We start from the raw sequence: 24,153 nt of genomic DNA on the forward strand, positions 1-24,153 counted from the left end.
GGTTTGGGTGTAGGAACTCTAAGGAAGTGTTATTCCAAAGAGAAAAGGTAATCCTAAAGGAATATGATCCTAAAGGAAAAGTGTATGAACTTTAGGGAGTTTGGGAACTTAAAAGAAGCTAGGTGTGTAAACCTGGGTATATGAACCTAAAAGGACGGCTGATATAGGAACTTAAAGGCTTGTGAACCTAAGAGGATTTGGGATCCTAGGTTAAGTTTAGGAACTTACTGGGTTACTAATTCTTGTTTTAAACGCGTGCGTTTAAACTTTCTGACGTATGAGAACTCCAAAAGGATTTATGGGTATATCAACCTAAGGACGTTGGTATGGGAGCTTAAAGGTTTACAAACCTAAAAGAAGCCATTTCGGGATCTAAGAATCTAGCGGTAAGAATCTTAACTTTGGGTATACGAACCTAAGGAAGGAGGCGCTGGTTTGGGAACTTCTGGAAAATGACACCTTTGCCGAACTCTGTGAGGAAACAAAAAATGTCAAGGGTAGCAGGACGTAGGCGGGAACTGCTGGGGAAGCTGCCTGGGTCATCTTCAAACAAACTTCGATAAGTCTTGGGGTTTATGTTGATCTCCACGTGTTGAGAGGGATGATTGTCTGTCCGTGTACTCTCGTTGGGGGAACATAATCGGAAACTGATCTCCATGTCTCGAGACGGACGATTGGCTGTCCGTGTACTCTCGCTGGGGGAACAGAATAGAGGTGTGTCGAAACACCTGTCAAAGAATATTAGCTCGTTGTGGCAAGCGAGGTCTTGATAAAGTATTGTTTCTGATACTTACCTGCATAGTTAGTAGCCACACAAGAATGCAATCTAATATATGCACGTAAGCGATTATCACATGGACCTCGAATGAGGAAACACACAGGCTTTGCAAAACTTGTTTCTTTATAAAAGTTGTTTAAAACTTGCTCAAAGAAATTTGTCGTTTGTAATGCGTTATGCATATTCGATGGGCTTTAGACATAGGACTTGACATGACACAGATCTTATACGGACGCAAAAATATAGACTTAGCTTGGACTGACGCGACACCAACTTATATTTGACACGACACAAGGATGACCTAGACAAACCTTATTTAAGCATGCACAACCCCAGCCAAGTGTGGGTGACAACGCGTATCAGTTCCAAAGGTAGAAGAATCACAAGAATGATGAAGGGATATAAATGCAAGGCATGAGCCGTGAAGCAGTTGTCTACTTGGGCATCTTTTGCCGCCGATTGCTATAAAAGAGACCCCTCTTGAGGTACGATAACTTGGAGAATCGATCTAAGACCTTGCCATTGTCCGGACCGAGTCCTAGCTTGACTTAAAATAAGAGAGGAATAAAGGAAGGGTGGCATCTCGGAGGAGAAGCCCCCAGGATGAGAAGATGGCTCTGGAATTTGGTAAAAAGAGATTGGGCGACCATAAGGAGCCCCCAGTATAGAGGTGTTGGTTGTAGAAGGGATGTTAATTGAGGCTGTGAGGTTTTGAAATGAAAAGGGATGGTATTTGAGGTTGAAAGTTTGGTGGTTGGGATGGTTGATAATTGAGGTTAAAATTTGTTAATTGGGATGGTTGATAATTGAGGTTGAAAGTTGAGATGGTTGTGTCCTTGAGGACTGCCTACGTATTCACGTGAAGTGAAGTCAAACCAGATCATAGTTCTGAGGTTTTGTTAATTTATTTGGGTGTTGCGGTTGTATCCTTCTTGTGTAAGAAACGACTGCCTACGTATCCACCTGAAAAGTGAAATCAAACCATGCTCGTAGTTCAGGTGTGTGCCTAAGCTATGTTGTTAGGTCCTTAAACTGCAGAGGTCACAAGGGTAATATTCATGTGGTGACTCGAGGAATCGATTTGAGATAACTTCATCTGATCATAGACCAAAGTGGTATAATTAAGTTTGTAAAAATTTCCTTGTCGCGTGAGCACACCTAAAGGCGTACCCTAAGGATGGATATGGGTATGTCCCGTCCTAGGTAGCAAAGTATTTGAAGACTCTATGTATGGGTCAAGGTGAAACTGGATTGGATATTTGGAATGTGGAGCTCGGTAATAAGAGGCTTTGATGAGCAAATATCTGGAGCTTGATTTTGTGGAGTTAAGGCTTGATGGGGTTATGGCTTGTAATAATGTGGCTTGGAAATGGAGTCTCTAGCCTGAGCAAATAAAGGTGGGTTAATATAATGTGGGTTCAAATTTCCATGTCTTGGCCCTAAAGGATGGGTATACTTGACGAGTTTGAGAGGATCCTCAAAATTCCTAACTATCTCCCTGTAACGGTCTCGAGAAGGACTTAGGGTGTGTATTTTATGAAAGGCTAAGTGAGGGTGCTAGCTGACCATCTTCATCAATGACTTGGTTCAGTATAGAATTATTCCGTATTTCGCATTTGATTTTAGGTTTGTTCTTGATTCAGACTCGGATTCTTGGTCTAGAATATATCTCGGATTTCTGCTAAGATTTTTGATCGGGTTTTTTGAGGATAATTTTGGCTTTGGATATTGACTTGTTTGATTGAGCCTTCTTCTTTTGACTCATTTGTCTTGGGTATTTATCTTGGTCATTTCTCTTGATTGAACCTTTGTCTTTGATCATGGTTCGTATCGTCTTGGATTTTCTTGCTACCATGGATTTGGGTCAGACTAGCACCTTTGGTATGAAACGGGTTGGTTTTTTAGTAAACACGGGTTGTTTATTATGGGGAATGGGCTTGCCTTCCGTCATGGATTGTTAACAAGGGAGATGGTCTGGATTCGTCCTAGAATCTCTTCAGATATACTCGTCCTAAACTAGGGTTATAGAAATAAGTCTCTATTGCCAGACATGGAATAGGTAAGGAAAATGACACGGAGTTTCGGATCCTCATCATCTAAGTGCACTCACATCGACTGTCATGCGTTGTTAATTGCTCATTTTTTAAAAAATGTCTCAAAACAATTCTTGTTGTCACAAGAAAAGGATAAAAGATATGAAGAATACGTGGATGGGAAATTGTACTTTTATTGAAATGAATAATGGATGTATTTAACGTAGACTCGAGGAGACACGTGACTCATGGGACAGTCCCCAGGTTGTCACTAGGAATGGAAATGGACAAGAAGAAAGACACTAGAACAAATATGAGATAGAAAGCCTAAGACTCGGACTCGGACTCGGACTTTGACGCGATCTTAGATCCAGACTTGTAATCATCGGCCCACGCTTGAACATTTTCTTTTCCAGCAATTGGCTGCGGTATATGTCTTTGAGCATTCACCCATTTGAACACCTCATCCTCGTCATTGGGAACACTGAAAGGGTAATAGTCAAAAAAAGTTTCTTGATAAGTGGTATATCCATGAGGATTGCCGAAGTTGCCTTGTGGGCTAAAGTTTGAGAGGGACAACTTCCCGTCTTCGATCATATCCTGAATGACATTTTTTTATTTGTAACATTTCTCTTATCATGCCCTTTGCCCCTATGATATTTGCAGTAGGCATTCTCGTCCCAGAACTTGGATTTCTTCTCTGGGTTAGGCGTAGGTCCTATAGGCTTCAACATTCATTGTTCCATAAGTCTCTGAAGGGCATCGGCGTATCTAATACCAATGTTGGTAAATTTCCTTTGGGGTACGCCCTTCTTTTCGGAAGCCTTTGTAAATGACCCCGAAGGCTCCATGAGATTGCCTTTGTCGATTTTGATTCTTGGATGAGAAGAACTAGGAATGGATTGCCCACTTATTGCTTTCTCCTTAAGACTTCCAAGTTGAGGCTTTGTCTGGACACTTTTCATCTTGAGAGGTTGGGCATCAAGCTTCTTACCCATTTCAGCAAACTGCTTCTCCATGTTGGAAAGTCGGAAGTTTAGATTATCAATGGCTCCTTCTATTTTGGAGAATTTATTGTTGAAGGCAATGGAAAGCATGAGCATTCCATTTTGGATATCTTGATCTTCGAGGACATTGATTTCTTTATCATCATGATGATTGAGGAGATGAGTGACACGTCTGTCGCGTACCTGTCAAAAATAAAACCTAACGGTCTCAACTAAAAATGTAGTAGAGGCAGTCGAGTATCGAATCCTCAGGGAGGTAATGCAATTATAGCTGTCTATTCTAATCCTATGGTAACAATTGGGGTTGATTGAATTTTTGGTTCTAAACTACGGAGTTGAAAGGAAAGAGAAATAAAGCAGAGAGCAGTAAAGCAGGAAAGTGAATTAAAACTATCAATAAGAGAGGGACATGTCGGGAATTCGGTTCACTACGGTAGTTCAACAACTTAGCAGCAAATGACTCAGACGAACTAATGCGAGACGGATATTAGAAGGTCCTTTCGGTCCACTTCCCACCCTAAAATACCACTAACTTAACTTTCGTCCTCATTAGGGTAGTCTACTGTTTATAGCAGGCCTGTTTAGTCCAATCTTTCGATCCAGGATTAATTGTAGCCAGATTAATGGGTGACATAGAAGCGTGCACTCAACTAGGTCGAGAATTACAGTTATATTGCTATAGTGACAGGGTCTCTTAGTCAATTCGTCCAATTCATTCACTACGTTGTCATTTTTCTACCGCAGATCCCCTAATCCCAACATGAAAGGGTTTAGCTACTCATATGGATTGTTAAACTAACAGCACATAAAATTCCAGCAGAAGACATAATGAAATAATAATAAAATTCAATAATAAATAAACTAGGGCAGAAGAATAAATAAGGGCAACAAGAAATTAATGCAACGAAAGGTTAATTATTATTAAGGGAAGAGAGAATTACAATCCAAGCAAATTCCGGCGTAAAGAACTCGTAATCCGAGTGAAGCAAATCCGAAAACGAAAGTAACAGTAGAGAAAGTTCAACGTAGGAAGTAACAGTGGTTTCTAATGTGTAAACTTAGAGAGTAAAAGAGATGATAAAAGAATCCCTAATAACCTAGTAAAACATAGGTTAAATAGCCAAAACCCCTAAGTGTTTATGCGGAAATAAAACATGGACTGATTAAGCCCACAATGTCGAAAACCTCTCGATCGAGTAGGCAAAACCACTCGATCGACCAATGTCTCAGCAGAAGTCCCTCGATCGACCAGCAGGTCACTCGATCGAGGACTTGGTCATGTGCAGCTTACTCGATCGAGGAAGGAACCTCTCGATCGAGCCTCAGGGAGCCTAGGAACCACTCGATCGACCACCAACAGCTCGATAGAGCACTTGTATCTTTAATTCAGCTCACGTCTTCACCCAAGGGCCTCGTAATGCGTGCCACGACGCTTCCAAGTGCGGTACTCTACTCTGGGACAATCCCGTCTCCTCTAAATGCATGCAAAAAGGCCAGAAAGGAACATGGTTCTGCTACTTTCGCGATCATTCCTACAAAAAGGACAAAATACACCAAAGTAGCCAATTCGGGGCAAAATACCATAACAATAGTGTAGAAATGCATAGAAATACGTGCTGAAATAGGCCAAAAAGACTATACATTAGGCACGTATCAAATCTCCCCAAACCAAACCTTTACTCGCCCTCGAGTAAACTCAAAACTAAACTAATGGAACGGAAATGATAACTCAGAGCTAGCTTAACTTGTCTACTTGAACCGATTTAATGCAACGAAAATCAACAGTTTAAGCCAAGCAGTCAATACGCAAACGAATTATAAGTCGTTCGAAATAAAGCGACCTATCGACCTTGCAAGACCAACAAAACTGGACTCTCACGTGGTCACTCTTCTCTCATGAAGCAAAGGGCAAATGTAATATGTAAAAGAGAGAAGAAAAGACAGTCACTCACCTAACTGCGACCTACATAGCATGCATGCAACAAAGATGAAAGGCAATTCAAGTACTAATGCACAAATTCCAACCAACAATGTCCGCCACAGCCGAGGGTTTGCAAATAATATAGGAATAGTGAGGTTCAGGTGAGAAAAGGCAAAACAAGTTATGGAAATGTGGAGGTAAAAGCGTCAAGCTAGTTCCTAACAGGACCATAATGAAACCATCCGGATCTCAAACTGACTGAAAAACTAAGTACTAGTGCCCTTCACTTGGCACAAAACTCACTAGACTCAAACACAATCTCCTCAAAAATATAGAATAAGAGCGGAGGAGTCAGACGGTCACAAAATTCCCTTTTTTAAACACATCGTCTGAAACAACTAACTGAAACAACCAACCCTCTTGTCGATTGTACATCTTCGAACATCTTCTCAACTCTGACAAGAGGGGACAACTTTTTACACAATTTCTCTTTCTTTTTTTTTTTTTTTTCGTTCCAGTTCTTTTTTTTCTCTGTTTTTTTCTTTCATTTTTTTTTTCTTCTTTTTCTTTCTTTCACGTTTTTCCTTTTTTTTTTCTTTTTTTTTTCAATACTCTTTTTCTCTTTCCTCCTTCCTTAATACAAACGCCAACTCCAACAAGAAAGACAGACCAAACTGCAATGGTAGACATACCACAAAAGGACAAACAACTAGCTTGACTAGGCAGGCTTAGTTTGGAATGTAGCTAATGGGTCCAAAAGGCAAGTTTTGGCTAAAGTGGAGCTAAATGGGTGAAAGATGTAAAGAAAGGGGAATTGCAAGACCCTCCCTGCATGTGACACCAACCACAACCCGAATATGTGCATTTGACGAGAAATTGAATGTCATAAATGTGCAAATGAGACAAACATGCTATGCAAGGAGTACTACTCTCAAAATTCCTAATGAACTGGTCATGAATGTCACCAGTTATGGCTCTAAAAACTCAGAATTTTTTAAGTAGTTTGCCAGTTTATAGGTCAAGTCTAAACAGTCAGCTATTATTTGAACAGAAATTCGTAGATTATGCGTATGACAAAGCTAAAAACTATCAATAAAGTGCAAGGCTCAAGTAAATTGACAAGCTATAGTGCAGTTTCATCACGGGAATCTACCGTTCCGACTCAACCTAAATGCAAAAATAAACGTGAAATTTTTTTTGAATTTTGACATTTTCTAATTTTTTTGTATTTTTGAATTTTATGAAAATAAACAACAAATGCAAACTGAAAAATTAAACGTGAATGCAAAACAAATGCGGTCTGCAGACTCAAAGGATGCAATACCCCTCCCCAAACCAAAACGGACAACGCCCTCGTTGTCCTCCAAAGATACACCACCAATGGAAAAATGGGGATGGGAGTATACAACCAATAAAAGAGAAATAAAGGAGACGAATTAAAAGAGTAAAAGAACATACAAAACACGAACTTCCCAAACCAAAATTAAAACCGGGGAAGTGAGTAGACCAATACTACTCGTCGTCGGCACCGCCGTCTCTCGTGTACTCCGACTCAACAAAACGGTCTCCCCAAACCAAAGAACAAACAAGGGGGAGACTCAGTCGTCATCTCGGTGATCCTCCGGATCGGGTACGAACGGAGGATCACTCTCCTCCTCTCTCTGGCAGCACTCGTTTGTGCCGCCCGCTCTGCCCGAATCAATCGCACCTCTCGTGCTATCTGCCTCTCCTCCTCTTCCTCCTCTCGTGTCGGAAGGAAGTGGAGGGTACCCGTCCGCTGGGTATCGGTAGAAGGAAGGATGCGGCCACCCCTCCGGAATCGGTCGCCGGGCTCGGATATGGAACTCGTAGAGCGGGAATACAGCCAAAGCCATATCCCGCCTCATCTCAGTAATGTACCTGCACATATCCGAATGCACGGCATCACGACGCCCTTGGTCCATGACCTCGGGCGCCTCTAAGACAGGAGGGCAGACAAAATTGGCCGGAAAGGCCGAACCAGAAGGAGGGTCAAGTGGAGGTGGAGTAGGAGTCTGTGTGGGTGTAGGCTGAGGCGTGGGGGTCGGTCCAGCCTGGGCCTGAGTCTGAGCCTGAGAGCTAGAAGATGCTCCGGCCTCCCGCTTCCTCTTCCTATCAGAAGAAGGAGGAGTGAGGGTAAGGTGGTAGGTAGGTGGAGGTGGCCTCGCTCCCTCAGCAGCAGTCGGGAGCGGTAAAAGTGGAGGAAGGGTAGAGCACGGTAAGGTAACAGACGTGGAGCCACAGATCTTCCACGTCCTCGCGCTCCCCTTCTTCTTTGGGAACCAGGCGAAGTCAGTCATGGCTCCCAAGTCAAGGTAAGAAGCCTCCCTATCGGGCACAGTAAGTGAAGGGTCAGTGGTGTAAAGGTGGCGGGCAATCCTAGTCACTAGCCCGCCACAGACAACAGCGGTCTTGACCCGAGTCCCAATTCCGTTCCAATGCTGAGCTACCAGATAGGCAATGTTTAGAACAAACGGGGTATTGGAGTCAATGTTGAGGTACCCCGCGAGAATCGCTAGCTCAGTGTTGGTCACGTTATTGGGCTCAGGTCGCCCAAAGATAGTCTCTCCTATCAGACGCAGGTAGTAACGGGGCGCAGGTAAGTGAACGTGAGCTCCCTTCCGTGTGTGGAAGGGAGTGTGAGTAAGGGCAGCCCAAAGTGGCTGAAGGAGGTCTCTAGGTGGGTCAGTGGGACCATCACTAACTAGGCCTAAAACTTGCCCAAACCGGGCCAGGGTCCAGTGGTGCGACTCATTACGGAGTCGAAAGTAAATGCAAGAACTGGAGTGGTCAGCAGAGAGAGTCGGTGTCAAAAGAATAGGAGCTAAAGAACTCGTACGTAAGGGTACGAATAGTAGCTTCCTGCAAGGTGATCAGACCCGACATACCCGTCCCGTTCAACAAGCTACAGACCTCCTCGTAAATGCCTAAGGTCTCTAGGTCGGTCCGTGCAAGGAAACGGGTGGAGGAGAGGGGGCAACGAAGTAAAGCGGCTAACCGAGTCCGGTGAGCCGCGGGTAAGCAAAACGCACTGTGGGCATCCGCCGTAAAGGTGCGAGGTCGCCCTCTCCTGTAGCTGTAGCTGTAGCTGTAGCCCCTGATGGGCTGGCAGTGATGGATAGCTGGCTAGCCTGCTGATGTGGCTTCGGTGGCAGCATACCAGGCGTCGGGAACCGGGGCGTGAACCCGCAGTCCAGCAGAGAGAAAGGCCTGGTAGGAGTAGTGGCTGGTGCAGCCTGAACCGAGCTCCCGGCTGAGCTGGCCGCGGTGTGGACTGTCCCTGCAGCTGAGACAAGTAGAACTGGTGCTGCAGTGGTGACCAAGGCGGAGCTAGTGGCAACAGCAGGGACCACTGACTCGCTCACGGACGAGCTGGAGGACGTACTAGTAGAAAACAAAGAACTCGCGTCCATCCTGCAAAGTATCAAAGGGAACGAATAAGAGAAGATGCTGCTAACCGTGGTTAAAACAACCCGCTAACCAACATGTGACACCAAATAATGGCCCTATTAGTCGAAACGATCGACGTACAGCAATCAAAACCAAACAATTCCTCAGAAATTTCGAAGAGCAGCATGTGAGTGGTGATAATATGATGAAATAATGACTGCTAAAGGCGAATACAGCAATGAAAACCAAATATGGGAGCATGTATGACTCCTAGCAGTCGAAGATTGCTACTCACAGCACGGGATTTCCCAACAATTCACATCAAGTAATGGCGATAGGGGACGGTAACAGCGATTAACAACAAAAAGATGATAAGTAAGCATGGACTGAAGTTAAGCAAGCAAGGCAACAGATGGACCGTCTGACAGTCGACATTTTCGACTTACAGGAACCCTAATCGCGGAAATCGCGCAAAATTCGAATTAAACATGTAGAAATAGCGAGGAATTGCGAAAAGATCATCAACAAGCTAATTAAGGGCATATAAACACAATTAAGTCGAAACAAATCGACTAGGCATGGATTTTCGAACCCTAATTCAAATTCACCTCATGAAATTCTAATTAAATGAAGAGAAAATGCAAAGAGTATGAAAGGAACACTCACTTGATGATGATTAACCTACAATAAGCGATTAAACTTCAAATAACAATCAACAAAGGCGGATTTTCGATTGAAAAACCGCAAACCCTAATCCCCTTTGAAAACCGCGAAAACGAGCACAAAAGAGGGGGAAGATAAGGGGTTATTGAAGATTAATTAGCTAGCAATAGAATGTAGGTGATGGATTTGATAATTTTGGGCAAGAAATGGGGATTTGGGGGAAAATGGGAATCGCAATTAAGGGGGGTGTTAGAAGAAATTAGGGACAAAATTAGAAATGAAACGGAAATAAGGAGTTAAGTATAGAATACTCCCGTCCACTGTTCATTTCACTCGATCGAGTGGTTTTAATCACTCGATCGAGGACTTTTGCTGTCCCCTTTACTCGATCGAGTAAGAACCCTCTCGATCGATCATTTCCTCTGTTGCCTTCCTCGATCGATTAGCCAGCAAGCTCGATCGAACCAACTTCCACTCGATCGAGTACAAAAAGTACTCGATCGAGGACTTCCTCGTGTAGACTTCTTTGAATTTCCGTCCCTTCTTCCTTGATTTGCGTGCATCTTCCCCAAACCTGCGTAAAACATATCCAAACATATCCCAAAATACCAAATACGCAGAAGACACAGTCTATAGTATCAGTCTAAGCTAAAGGATTGTCTAAACTAATTGTCCTAATTAAAAACGTAATAAAGAAATTCAAAGGAAATTCAAACAAATGTCTATTACAAATTGTTACACGGGGCATTTCCCCGTTTAATTCCCATCAGCTTTCAGTAGCCCCTTGGTGGGCTTTTGACTGGAGGACGTCACCTCAGCGATACTGACCGTCCTCTTTGATTTCCATGAGCTTGAATTACTGTTTGGAAGAGGAGGAGGAACATAGTTCCAATCTATGTAGGTTCGAACTGTCTTCGTTCTCGCCCCTCTGTCATCTTCTTTGGCATCCTTGGCTCCAGCTTGATTGATAGTGGTTGCACCTGTCCCTTGACAACTCCTTCTTGCCTTCATCTCCCTGCGAGTAAGGAAAACAGACGAATTTTTCTCCTTTTTGCTCTCAGTATGAGGCGGAGGGTTGGCAATAACAGCAATATTCTCCAAATTTTCATCTGGAGTGTCAATAATAGGGTCAACAGAAGAGAGGGCATTGCAAGGCTGAACTTGCATGGGAGCCCTCCGGAACTTGGACTGATGGAAAGTCAGCTCCTCATCCCCTACCTGAAATGTCAAAGTCTTCCCACTGACATCTATCACTGCACGGGCAGTAGACAAAAATGGTCTCCCTAAAATGATAGGGGTGTGTACATCTTCGGGGATATCTAAGACGACAAAATCAACGGGAATAAAGAACTTCCCGATCTGAACAGGTACGTCTTCTGCTACACCTAGTGGCCGTGATAGACTACGGTCGGCCATCTGGACAGTCATGTTGGTGCAACTCAATTTTGTCACACCAAGTCTCTTAGCTAGAGACAAAGGTAAAACACTTACACTAGCGCCTAAATCGCATAGTGCATTATCAATCAATCGCATACCTATGTGACAAGGAATCGAAAAACTACCCGGGTCTGATTGCTTAGGAGGTAGCTTATTTTGAGATAGGGCTGACCCCACCTCAGTTAAAGCTACGGTCTCGTTGTCATTAATAGTCCTCTTACGTGCTAAAATTTCTTTCATAAATTTTAAATAAGAGGGTACCTTAGTCAGCAATTCAGTGAACGGCACGGAAACTTCCAAACTCTTCAAAAGCTCAACAAATTTGCTAAACTGTTGATTAATCTTGGTATTCTGCAGCCGCCTCGGGAAGGGAACCGTAATTGGAATCTCGAGCCCCTTGTTTCTCGCGTCCAAAGTGTCTTGCGGAGCAAGTTCAGTATCCTTTGGACGCTTCTTACCTCTCGAACGAGGTCTTTCCGGTGATTCCTCGCTTAAACGAGCACTAGCAGGCTCTTGAATAAGCTTCCCGTCAGCAATATCACTCGATCGAGTATCATGCTCACTCGATCGAGCACTTTCTTCAGCAACTTCAGTCGATCGAGGAACATTCCCACTCGATCGACCATCTTTAACTCCCAGTTCACTCGATCGAGCAGGAAGACTACTCGATCGACCAGATTCTTCACCATTTCCACTCGATCGACCACCTGATTTCAGTCGATCGAGTAACTGCTTTGTCGTGAGTCCTTTTCTCTTAACAGAACACTGTTCACCATCAGTTACAGCTTCCCTCGGGTCTGATTTCTGTACTTGTGGTCCTTCATAAGATAGACCACTTCTCAACTCTATCAAATGTACCGTCTCATTTGGGTTCTTCTCATTTTGAGTCGGTAAATGACCCGGCTTCCTCGAGGATTGATTCGCGGCGAGTTGGGCAACTTGAGTCTCAAGTGCCTTTATGGACGCGTCTCTCTGTTGATCGCTTGTGCTTCTTTGTTGATCGCTCGCATGAAGCTGCTTTGTAATGGCTTGCATCATAGATTTTAAGTCGCCCATTTCACTCACCCCACTTGAAGATGAACCGTGGTTAGGAGGGTTGAAAGACGGAGGCTTTTGATAGCCTTGTTGCTTCTGATGTGGAGGGATATATGGCTGTTGCGACTGATTTGGAGGGCCGGTGGGATTGAGTACGTTCTGGTTACTCCACCTCAAATTGGGGTGGATATTCGGCTCGTAGTGAGTGTTGTTCTGCCTGTAATGTTGAAAGGCAGCACATTGCTCATAAGGACTAGGACAATATTCAGCGACATGTACATCTACCCCACACCTTGTACAGACGAAAGGACCGTCTATCATAGCATTAACCTGGTACATCCCTCCCTTGAGAGCTCCCCCTAGTTCATACTTGTCGAACCTCGCGGTAAGGGCTTCTAATGCGGCTACTGAAGAGGATTCAGTGGCTCTCCTTTGGTTTCCTCTTGAATTCCCATATTCAGCCCTGTGAGTAGCTAAATCATCTATAATCTTCCATCCCTTGGTCGCTCCCAAGTTGTCAGCAAATCGACCATTGGCTGCAGCATCTAATATAGCCCTCTGATCATCATATAAACCATTGTAAAAATGGTTACACAAGCTCCATTTTTCGAAACCGTGGTGCGGTATGGTTCGCACTAGTTTCTTAAATCGAAGCCATGCCTCGTGGAAGTTCTCGTCGGGCCCTTGTTTGAAACTTGTTATCTGAGCTCTGATGGCTATGGTTCTCGAAGCGGAGAAGTACTTTTTATAGAACGCCAATGCTAGCGAATTCCAATCCGTTATGGCGTGAGCAACTCGGTCCAAATCCCTATACCACTCCCTTGCAGCATCGCGGAGTGAGAAGATGAACATGGTTTCTTTTATCTGATCCGCTGTCACGCCAGCGGGAGGAGGTATGGAGCGGCGATAATCAATGAAAGTCTCCATATCTTTGAGCTGCATCTTGATTGCGACTCCCAACGATTTTTCTCGACCATATTGATATAAGAAGGCTTCGGTTCGAACTTCCTAGCATCTCCCAGTAATTCGAACCCCTTATAGAGATTGTCAGCCGTGGGCTCGGAGTGACTAGCGATGGTTGCTTCCTCAGTCATTTCGGGAATGTCTGGAATAATAACGGATTCAACCGACGAATTGGAAACTGGAGAAGACGGTGGATTCTCCTCGAAAAGCTCGTTCTCGTAAAAGCTACTACGAGAACTAGGCTCTTCCTCTGCCTGTTCTTGAAATAGTCTCCTTTTCACGTGCAGAGATCTCTCAATCTCGGGATCAAAAGGTAGTAGTGGACCACCTTGCGACCTGCGCATAAGAAGAAACTACAACAAAAATGAGAATAGTCCAAGGAACTGGTGTCCCTTAGACCGAAAAAGGATTAAAACGAAACAACTAGTAAATTGAACAATTGCCTCCCCGGCAACGGCGCCAAAATTTGACACGTCATCGCGTACTGTCAAAAATAAAACCTAACGGTCTCAACTAAAAATGTAGTAGAGCGTCGAGTATCGAATCCTCGGGAGGTAATGCAATTATAGTCAAGTCTATTCTAATCCTATGGTAACAATTGGGGTTGATTGAATTTTTGGTTCTAAACTACGGAATTGAAAGGAAAGAGAAATAAAGCGAGAGAGCGATAAGCGGAAAGTGAATTAAAACTATCAATAAGAGAGGGACATGTCGGGAATTCGGTTCACTACGGTAGTTCAACAACTTAGCAAAGAAATGACTCGAGGCGAACTAATGCGAGACGGATATTAGAAGGTCCTTTCGGTCCACTTCCCACCCTAAAATACCACTAACTTAACTTTCGTCCTCATTAGGGTAGTCTACTGTTTATAGCAGGCCTGTTTAGTCCAATCTTTCGATCCAGGATTAATTGTAGCAGTTAATGGGTGACATAGAAGCGTGCACTCAACTAGGTCGAGAATTACGGTTATATTGCTATAGTGACAGGGTCTCTTAGTCAATTCGTCCAATTCATTCACTACGTTGTCATTTTTCTACATGATCCCTAATCCCAACATGAAAGGGTTTAGCTACTCATATCGATTGTTAAACTAACAAAGACATAAAATTCCAAAGAGAAGACATAATGAAATAATAATAAAATTCAATAATAAATAAACTAGGGCAGAAGAATAAATAAGGGCAACAAGAAATTAATGCAACGAAAGGTTAATTATTATTAAGGGAAGAGAGAATTACAATCCAAGCAAATTCCGGCGTAAAGAACTCGTAATCCGAGTGAAGCAAATCCGAAAACGAAAGTAACAGTAGAGAAAGTTCAACGTAGGAAGTAACAGTGGTTTCTAATGTGTAAACTTAGAGAGTAAAAGAGATGATAAAAGAATCCCTAATAACCTAGTAAAACATAGGTTAAATAGCCAAAACCCCTAAGTGTTTATGCGGAAATAAAACATGGACTGATTAAGCCCACAATGTCGAAAACCTCTCGATCGAGTAGGCAAAACCACTCGATCGACCAATGTCTCAAATGAGGTCCCTCGATCGACCGGGTCACTCGATCGAGGACTTGGTCATGTGCAGCTTACTCGATCGAGGAAGGAACCTCTCGATCGAGCCTCAGGGAGCCTAGGAACCACTCGATCGACCACCAACAGCTCGATAGAGCACTTGTATCTTCAATTCAGCTCACGTCCTCACCCAAGTGCCTCGTAATGCGTGCCACGACGCTTCCAAGTGCGGTACTCTACTCTGGGACAATCCCGTCTCCTCTAAATGCATGCAAAAAGGCCAGAAAGGAACATGGTTCTGCTACTTTCGCGATCATTCCTACAAAAAGGACAAAATACACCAAAGTAGCCAATTCGGGGCAAAATACCATAACAATAGTGTAGAAATGCATAGAAATACGTGCTGAAATAGGCCAAAAAGACTATACATTAGGCACGTATCAATGAGAACAATCTAGAGATGGTTCTTCGCCATGCTTAATGATATTAAACCCAAGAGGGTCGATTTTCTTGGATTGGCCGACAAAAGGTGGCTTAGGAAGCTTGCCCTCTTCGATCATATCTTGGATGATGTGTTTCAAGAGAAAACTCTCTTCAATATCATGGCCTCTACCTTGGTGATATAAGCAGTATTTGTTGCCCTTCCAGAGGTTCACCTGTTTCTCTAAAGGTGGATCCGGAGTCGGCCCTATTGGATGTAGCTTGCCTTGGGCAGAAAGTCTTTTCAAAGCATCGGCATAAGACACGCCTAAATCAGTAAGCACTCTTTGATGCCTCCCAGGTTTCCTTTCAGCTGTTTTCGGCTTTCTAGGACGATTGTTATTGCAATAGGTAAGCTTTGGATGACCTAGACTAGAGGTTTCCCTAGTTGGCATATTCTTTTCCACTATTCCATTTTCAAGGGTGAGGACGCGAATGCTCAAATTTTCCACTGTAGCTTGAACTCGTAGGACCATGGCGTAAACGTCCTCGAGAGACATGGTGATTGTGACTTGATCTGCTTCATGACCTTGCTGATTGACAGAACTTGCGGGATTCCTACTCGACAGAGATGACGCGCATTACACTCGGTTCGACATGGGATCATGCATACTAAGGCAACAAACAAAGGAAGGGATAAGATGATAAATTTAGACGTTGACTTGTGAATTCATGAAATGTCGTGAGCGACTTCTCGTGTTTGAATTCACGGTGCTTGACTTTAATTTTAGACTCGAGTGTTGACTTTGACAGAGTGACATTTATGTGGTTGACTTGATTGACGGGATTGGCGACACGTGTTAATTCTAATTCGTGTGCTTAAGACAGACTTGACTCAAGGTTCGGGTATGTGTGTCCCGAACATGTCTTTAGGAGAATTCGAGAGACGGATTTTTGGAACGACTTGATGTGTTAGCCTCGAGTGTGTTAGTCGAGGTATGGAAATGTTCAGATCCTAATTGAGTTGGGGTAGGGAGTCCAAAATGACGACGTGACGCCTTAGGACTTCACTTGAATTTTTAAAAGACCGAAAATGTAAAGGAAGACGAGTTTATGACCCGACCGAGTTTCGACTAGGACATAGTCGGTTCGAATTTTGACTCTAACTTGGCCCAATTGAATTTACATATTTACATTTACACGGTTTGAAAAATATTTTTGTTTTTTTTTTGGACTCTTTTTTTTGTTTTTTTTTTCGTTTTTTTTAAATGGGTTTGAGGCCCGAAGTTTGACTAGACATTTGGACAGAGTTTCGGCTTATTTTGCGCTAATATTGGCCTATTTCCAAAATTTTACATTTTGAAAGAGGTTTTTATTTTTACAAAATTCGTCATGGTTTTATTTAGAAATGGTGATCACATATGGTACAAGCATTTATACAGGCATTATAACGGGATGCTGAGTGCATTTAAAAGGTTTTGGCTTAAAGGGTGGGTTGCCATACCGAACGATCAAACCCGAGGTCTGTGGAGAGGCTCGGACCAAACAAGAGTAAGGCCGATTCCAAGTCCATTTCCTCAAGTAGTGAAAGTCCTTGATACAAACAAGAGTAAGTACCATGGTATGGATGACGTCAATCGCTATCCATCCTTGAGCCCAAATAAGAATTAGGACCGTTTAGACGGGACGATTGGTCGAATGGGTTGGGTTGGGCCTAGGAAGGCCGAATAAACGATCTAGGAAGACCGAGTTATGAAAAATCGACAATTGTCTTGTAGAAACTATTCCCTAACCTTGTTCAAGTTTCACCCTTTTGGCTACATGTAAGTGTATTATCCCCAGCGGAGTCGCCAAACTGTAGACGCGGGCCACGGGGGGCGCTTGGGAACAAACGTTTGCATTTGTGGAGTCGCCACCAATTTATTGTGGAAAATTGGAAACCGTTGGAATACCTCGTGCCATGTCAAGACACAAAGTCATGACATGAACACTAAGCACTCGTTACCCTTAGCATTCTATGTCTAGAATGACTCTCGTGGATGCCAATGAACATGGATGTTCACAGAGATTTGGAGTAAGGGGTGAGGGTACGTATTAGGAAGCTCTTTTGATCGAACACCTAATCCCGCCTGCCTCGATAACGGCCTCTACTAATGATTAGGGAAAATCGTTATACTCGATATATTGTCGATTTATATGCATGCAATCCAACATCCAACGTTTTAATCCTAGCATGTGAGATTTAGACAAAGTCGGTGAAACATGTAATTTAGCATACAATTGGGTCGAATTGAGATTTAATGTTCAATTACATGTGAAGGTATACAAACAATGCGATAAAAGAAATGCAATAAGTACAATAATGAAAATTACAATAATTATATCGGATTAATAATTTATGTCGAAAATACTTTTAAAACGGATAATTTGAGTAAAGAATAAATAAATAAACTAACGAACATGAATTAAGGCGATAATACGGATAATAGTTAGTTAAATACATAATTAGTAAACTAGGTCAAGCAACAACGGAAGTTCAGAGACATAAATCAGCCAGGAACAGGCGCAACCGTTGCTGCGTCTGTTCTTTGGCTCAGTTCTGGCTGTGAAGCCGGAATTGCAAATCGTTAACGTTAATTGGTAAGTTTAATGTTTGATTAGATTATGTGACTCGGATGAAAGTGATTAACATATTATTTACATGTGATTGAGGTGATAAAAAGACTAAACATGGATAAAACAAATCGATACAAATTAATTACATGATTAGTAGATGAATTAATGAATAAGATAAACTAAATTAGGCTAACCATGATGAATTAATGATGGACTAATGATGGATATGATAATAAACAGGTGAGAATATATCAAAAGTCGAATTCCAGAAACTCAATATGAAAGAATCGAATCTCTACAACCCGGATTGACTTTAATGACGAAAAACCCGCAAATATTGGTTATAAGGGATTTAAGTCGGGATTAAATGATGAATTATATACTAATGATGAACTATTTACATGTTAGAAATTATTATGCATAAATTAATATGTCAAAGAAATAACGAATGAATGAAAAGCAAACGAATCAACAAAAGACGAGGAAGTAGAAAGGAAGCAGGAAATACGGCAGCCTCACAAAGAGGCGCAGCAGGTGCTGCGTCCCTTCAAAGAGGCGCAGCAGTTGCTGCGTCCTTTCTCGACGGTCATCTTCTGGTAATTCGTAAAAAGGGGTTTTAAACAAGGTTTTAGAAATCGGTTTTAATTGTATTTTCGACATAAATCTTACATGATGATTACAATAAACAAAGTACAATAAATAAAAGGAGGATTTACACCCTCAGACTTACATGTTTGTCGAAACGAGATGAACTAAGTTAACGTTTAGTGATGCTCGACTCGAATGTAGACGAAAGTGCCCTCTTAAGAGGAAAACGGATAAGTTAATTAAAGTTGATTATGGTGGAGTTGGTCAAATTGGTCGGTCATGCAAAACGAGGCTGGTACTCAGAAAGATTCGAGCTTACGTGGTCGAAATTTCAAGCACGTAGGTGCCAAAAAGTAAGAACGTGGTCTAGAATGCAAAGGGAGAATAGAAGGGCGGACACTCGCGTGAATAATATGAGGAGCGAAGGCTCCTATTTATACTAATCACACGACGGAAATATGGAAAGGAGAGAAAGATCCGAAAATAACCGACTTAGGTTAAACGCGGAAACTTGGACAAAAAGAAAACCTTGAGAGAAGGCGTAGCAGATGCTGCGTCCCTTGGAAGAGGCGCATCACTTGCTGCGTCCTTTCCTCAGCGGGTTCCTCCTGCGAAAGAAAGCGCGTTTGACAACCTGTCGTATTTTAGCCATAACGTTCTCTACAAGACTCGGATTAAGGTGATTTTGGTGGCGTTGAAAAGCTAAAAGAAAGATCTAGAACTTTCTGTGAAATAGGCCTGAGCCAAAAATGTCGTTATCACCTCGTAAAATGGGCCTAAACGTCGGGTTATCATTTTAACTAAATGAAATGCACATTTTGTAATGTAAACTTTAAGTTTATCCTAATGAAGTGACATGTGACTCAAAATGAGATATAATCTCAACATTTTATGACATCCTAACCTTAGGTAGACAAGCACGTTGCCTTGACCCGGGATTTGACGGTTTCAGGAAATGAAGACGGTTTTTGACCCGGATTCCAAATGAACTCTAATTACTGCAAAAATGACCGTAATGACACCTAGAAGACAACCATGAGTTAGACACAAGTGTATGAGCTATCACATGACGATAAACTTACGAACTGTCACAAATCGTTCCGTGTACCAAACATGCGGCCCAATCATCACCGGGTGGCTTGCGGGAGGTGCAGAAATAAGGTATCTACGGGAATGTTTTTCCGTTCTGTTTTTTTGAAGTTGATATGGGTGATTATTTTTTTGTGGGGATGTGTTTTTTTTATAATGGGGATGGTTGTATCCTTCCTGTGTAAGAAACGACTGCCTACGTATCCACTTGAAAGGTGAAATCAAATCATACTCGTAGTTCAGGTGTTTGGGTTTGAGTGCAAATAGATGCTGCCTTTGACAGATCAAAGGACAATTGAAACGGGGCTAGGTGCCACAACTTAGACTCGATAAAACATGTCATTTCAAATGAGAACACGTTGTGAAAATTGACTTGAAAGGGGTAAGGTGGTCGCTAGTTGTAAAACTAGGGTGAGGTTTTTGGCCGCTACGGTTCAAGGGTAGTATTTCTTGCGTTGGTCTAGGTTGGCCGAGTTTGTAAAATCCTCCCCGTCTAGGTCACTGAGTTTCACTGCGCCCCTCGAAATCATTCTCTTGACCAGATATGGCCAAGCCCAATTGGGTTTGAATTTCCCCCTCGGATCGACGGGTAGTGGTTGTCGAACCGACTTGAGGGCCAAGTAGCCTTCTTTGATGTTCATGGGTTTAACCTTTTGGTTGAATGCCCATTGTATACGTCGTTCGTATAGATGGACGTTGTGTAAGGCGTGGACTCGCCGCACGTCTAGAAGAGTGCGTTGTTCGAACCTTCGACGACTCCATTCCACCTAAGGAACTTAACTCTGTAGTAGGATGCATAGGGATGGGACCTCCAATTCTACTGGTTGAACCGCCTCTATACCGTATGGTAGGTAGAAGGGTGTTGCTCCTGTGGGTGTTTGAATGGAGGTTCGGTATCCCTAGAGTGCGAATTGGAGTTTGTTTGGTCAATCGCGGTAATTATCTTGCATCTTCTTGATGATGGTGACAAGATTTTTGTTTGCTGCCTCCACCGCTCAGTTAGTTTGGGGACGGTAGGGGGATGAGCGTTGTCGTTTGATATTGTATTTGTCCAGCAAGGCTTGTGTTTCCGCCCGAAAGTGAGAGCTTTGATCGCTGATGATTTGGGGGGTACCCCATATCTGCAGATGATGTGGTCCTGGATGAACTTGGCCACTTGCTTGGCGGTCAAGACTGCATAGGAATGTGCTTCTACCCATTGGGGAAGTAGTCGATGGTGACAAGGACGAAGCAATGCCCTTTAGTGCCTATCGGGTTGACTTTCCCGATGAGGTCGATGCCGAGGTCGAGAAAGGCCAGGGTGATGTCATGGTGTACAACAGGAATGGTGGTATATGGTTTATGTTGGCAAAGATTTGGCAATTGTGGCAATTTTTGACGTAGTTGTGGCAATCGGCTTCCATGGTGGTCCAGTAGTAGCCTAACCGCATGATTTTTCGGGCTAGCATCATTGCACTCATGTGAGGGCCATATTTTCCGTCGTGGACCACTCCCATGACTTTTTTGGCTTTGTGATGGTCAATTCAAAGGAGGAGGATCTCTTGGGGTGTCCTTTTGTATAGTTGTTCATGGTTTATCACGAAATGTGATGCTAGTAAACGGATGGCTCTTTGTCCTCTTGGATCAGAGTTAGTAGGGAATTGGTTTTTTGTTTTGTAGTTGAGGATGGCTTGGTACCAAGGTTCGACATGGTTTTCCTCGTCGTTGTTGATGGCGCAGATGTGATATGGCTCGCTCCTTCTCTCGACACATAGGGGGATCGATTTCATGTAATTGGGTATGTTGACGAGCGCGACAAGTTTTCCCACGACATCTGCAAATTGATTTTCCTCTCGTGGCAAGTTGAAGTAGTCGACTGCTGGAGTATGTGTCCTCAACAATAGTGCGATCACATGAGTTAAAATAATTATTAAAACTCATGATAAGAATACGTAAAGGGATGATTTAATATGTAATCAACTGATCAACATTAATCGGTAATGATTGGCTGACTAGGGTTTGGTATTTCTGTCGGTTGACGGTGGTGATCAGTTGATCCCTTAAGGTCACACCTAATGGACGATTCCCTCAATTGTAAAGTTAACCGATTGTATGACGATACAAATTGATTAAATCCTTAAATTGAACAAATTGATATATAAGAGAGAATATTATATCTTATTGTAATGTGATTAAATAAGATTCAATTTGATAGTTAATATTTTACAAAAGGGGTGCTGGTTTTAAGTGGGTTATTTAGGGTTTTATGGTTTATTGTTTTTTAATCAAAAACATAATCATGACTACCCTAATCTAGACTCCTAATCTAGGACATTGAGAGTCAAATGCATGTGAGACACCCCCTTCCCTAGCTCTAGAACCCCCCCCCCCCCCCCCTCCCCCCCCCCTCCCCCCCCCCACCCCCTCCCCCCTTCTCCTCCCTTTTATTTTTATAAGTTGTTCACATTTCATAAGATTCCTCTCATGCTCTTTTTCTCTCTATCATCTCACATAAAAATAGTTTTTATGCATCATTTTTCATAGATCTAATATATAATATTATAAATATGTAGTAATTTTGTTAGATTAAAATTTAAGGTAACTAATATTATTATCTAGTTAGTAATAATATTAGTATTGTGGGATAGTCTTGAGTGTAACTAAGAGGAGTGTCTCTATAGATGAGACTTGAAAATCTTGGAGGATCATTCCAAATGTATTGAGCTCAAGAACAAGTGAAGGTATGAGACCTTACTTGTGCCCCAAACATCCGAACCACAAACAACGTAAGAAATGTGATTTTCTCCTTATTTTTGTTCATTTTGTTATGCATGCAACTAGATCCACATATATATAAATTATGGGTAATTTATAAAATGCTTAGATGAGTCTAAAAAGGGGTTTATGAACCAACCAATTGGTATCAGAACATAGGATGTTGCACGCATAATCGATTTATAATTTTTTCGAGTTATTAGTAACTTAATTAAAACTAAAAGTTTGTGATTTATTAGATAAAGCAATGAAATATTGATGCATGTTGTATTTTCTGGTCTGAAAATGTTTTTAGGTCATATTGATGATTATTGTTTATTTTAATGATTTTTAGTGAAAAAATTACATTTTTATGAGTAAAATGAACTTTTATTTACTAAAAATAGTTAAACTTCACCACTGGTCGTGATTTTTTAGTATGACCTCACATGAATATTTTATTTATTTTATGTAAAATTTCGTATTAATGTGATTAATATATCATGATTTATGTTTTTCATGTGATAAAAATAGTATAAATGGAGGTTAAACGTGACATCCCCGCACACCAAGATGACTTACCAAGGACCATCCTAGTGTATGAAGGTGTTACCATCTCGGTCACCCGAGGTAGTATATTAAATAGACAATGAAAGAACACTTATACTAATTACTTTAAGTCTTTAAGATCAAAATTACATAGCGTGATACAAAGCGATAGCTAGAACCACTATAGAGCTCATGCTTCAGGACATCTATTCTGGAAGCGTGGTGACTCGAATCCCCTCCAAGCCCATCGGCAGACAGACCAACCAACTGTACCTGCTTAACCAACTGTTCCCCATCCCCGAATGGATCACCACAGTTTTGAAAACATAAAACGGGGTCAGTTACTGAACAATTAAAGTAATATAAGTACAATAAGGATATGAGCTGATCAACATCCACCTCTATCTCCCAATCACACACAATCACTGACTACACATCGAGGTGTGTAGCCTTGCCAGATTATCCATTGTAACAGGTAATCCTCGCCGCTAGTGGGGGACCGCAGCCAATCTCCACCTAAACCCCGCTCATCAACGAGCGATCACTCTGTCCATAATGTGAACATCCCCTCCTGTGGCGGGTCCCACGGAGGGAGAAACTAGGGCGTGAAGCCACTCTCTCAAGTGACTCCACTTAGCCGAGGATGAACCTCGCGAACCATCATCATCATCATCACTAAACCAACACCAACCCCAATACTCCAACTCCAAGATCAACAGATAGTCACAACAACAATTACAACGATCACAATACCACATCAATCTTAACTCAAGTAAACAGTAAAACTGAGTTGGGAAACTCTACCTTATCGCCTTCCATGAAAATGCATCCACAAACAGACCAGCAAGGCTCCGAGATGCATCCTACAATGGTAACCACATCCTATTATAAGACTACCCCAACAATACACTTAAAGGACAACAAAACAGCGACTTACCTAGTGGCGCGGACCGACGGTGACAAAGATAACATCCTCATACGCATCCTTCTTATGTAAACCCGTCTTCTACCATGGTTAAGGTCTAGGCTGTATGAGAGTATAGCGAGATATGGGTGATAGGTGAGAGAGAGAGAGAGAGAGAAGATAAATTAGGGTTATAGTGAAATGGAACCATCGAAAAATAAATGAGACTAGTGAACTTGCATTATATAATAACGCGTCAACAGCAGTTATACTCGGTCGAGTACTCCCATAATCGGCCGAGTAAGCTCTACTCGGTCGAGTATTCACACTACTCGACCGAGTAGTCCTTACTAGGTCGAGCAACCACTCTCGTAAAACACTTATATTCACTTAACCTCTCACCTATCCCCTCGTAAGGTCTTCCATGGTCAAAGGGTCGGTCAAAAGGGTCCTTAAAGATTGTCGGTATTACAGTCTTCCCCCCTTAAAAGGAACTCCGTC

The sequence above is a fragment of the Silene latifolia genome, chromosome 8 (genome assembly GCF_048544455.1).
Source record: "Silene latifolia isolate original U9 population chromosome 8, ASM4854445v1, whole genome shotgun sequence".
Lineage (NCBI taxonomy): Eukaryota > Viridiplantae > Streptophyta > Magnoliopsida > Caryophyllales > Caryophyllaceae > Silene > Silene latifolia.